The sequence below is a fragment of the Chrysochloris asiatica genome, unplaced genomic scaffold, assembly GCF_000296735.1.
Source record: "Chrysochloris asiatica unplaced genomic scaffold, ChrAsi1.0 scaffold00043, whole genome shotgun sequence".
Taxonomy (NCBI): Eukaryota; Metazoa; Chordata; class Mammalia; order Afrosoricida; family Chrysochloridae; genus Chrysochloris; species Chrysochloris asiatica.
The window spans coordinates 4,112,192-4,113,666 of record NW_006408561.1 but is presented as its reverse complement, the minus strand read 5'-3'; the positions used below and the strand labels follow the sequence as shown (position 1 = coordinate 4,113,666).

At 40.6% G+C, this 1,475-nt stretch overlaps 1 protein-coding gene across 1 annotated transcript in view; it reads left to right on the top strand.

Annotated features, from left to right (window-relative positions):
- KPNA4 (karyopherin alpha 4 (importin alpha 3)) overlaps positions 1-1,475 on the top strand; it is a 75,579-nt gene that overhangs the window by 34,391 nt on the left and 39,713 nt on the right. The window lies entirely within an intron of this gene.

Here is a 1,475-nt window from a genome sequence, read left to right as displayed (position 1 = left end):
TGGCTGTGTCATTGACTCTGAGCCCATGAGTCCCCAGTTGTTGCCTTGCTGCTGGCCGACCAGGTCTCCACCTGGGTTCACAATAGTTTGCTGAACGATGTAGGGCTTAGCTCGCCACTTCATTGATGTTCTTCAGTCACTTCCCCTTCTGGGTAACGTGTGTGGTTGTCCGTCAAAGCATATATTTCCCTTGTGTCTTAGTCTTGGAAGAGAATTTGCACTAAGAGGGTCCGACCACTTGATTTGATGTCTCCTGGGCAAGCCACCTGTGTGTTCTTGTGGCCTCTGTTTTCATTTTGGTGTGCAGGTATATTTATTTTACTGATGTTACCCTGTAACTTGGTTTTTTTCCCCACTTAAAACCACATGTTTTATCTTGATATCTACTTGATTTCCTTGCCATCTGTGACTCTGCTCTGCCAAGTCCCCTTCTGTTGCCAAAGCTATTTACAATGGTTCCAGAAAGTCACACTACCTCTGGCTGACCTTTCATCAGTCAGCCTCCTCTCATCGTCCCTGCTCATCCTCTCCTCTTAGCAAATACTCAATCCACTTCTTTAATATTTCTTTTGACGTTCAGGGTTCCAGGATTTTCATCTATATATTTTTTTTATTTTGTAACTCGTATCTTTGGTTTAGGAGCTCTGGTAGCGTAGTAGTTATGAATCGGGCTGCGAACCTTAAGGTCAAAGATGAGGCTTTCTACTCCCATAAAGATTTACACCCTCGGAAACCCTGTACAGGTCGCTGTGGGTCGGACTCAAAGGCACTTAACAACAACAACAACAATCTTTGGTGTAGAGGTCCGTGTAGTGTATCTGCCTAGTCTGCCATCTTGCCGGATGAACAAAAGTGCTATTTTTGAGGAGAAAGATTGGGTCCTTTTGTGGTTTTTTCCTGCTGATGTGTTTACTAACTTGTACATGTATTACCTTTGTAATGTCCATTCATTGGTTCACCTTAATGGTACTACTTATAGGCACTTTTTTTTAGAAGTACCTATAATCAGACGTAAAGTTCTTTGTACCTCTGTATTTTCATAAGCATTATCTTGAGTTTTTATTGTGGTGTATCCATTATTGTTCAGTGCCATCAATTTTGTTCCAGCAACGAAAGTGGAGATATTTATTGTTGTACCATCGAGTCAGTTTTGACCCATAGCAACCCTTCATAGAGCTTCTGAGGAATGAAGGTGGGTTTGAACTGTCATCTTTAGAGTTAGTATAATCCACTGTGTATTCTACAGAGCTATACCAGAACTCCTTATATCCAATATTATAAAGCTATTAATAATGGCAATAAACATTTTGATATTTCGGATATGAATGTGAAATGAAGATGAACATTATTCACAAGATAAAATTTTATTTATTTATATGTATCTATAAGATGAGGCTTTCTACTCCCGTAAAGATTTACACCCTCGGAAACCCTGTACAGGGTCACTATGGGTCGGAACCGACTCAACGGCACTT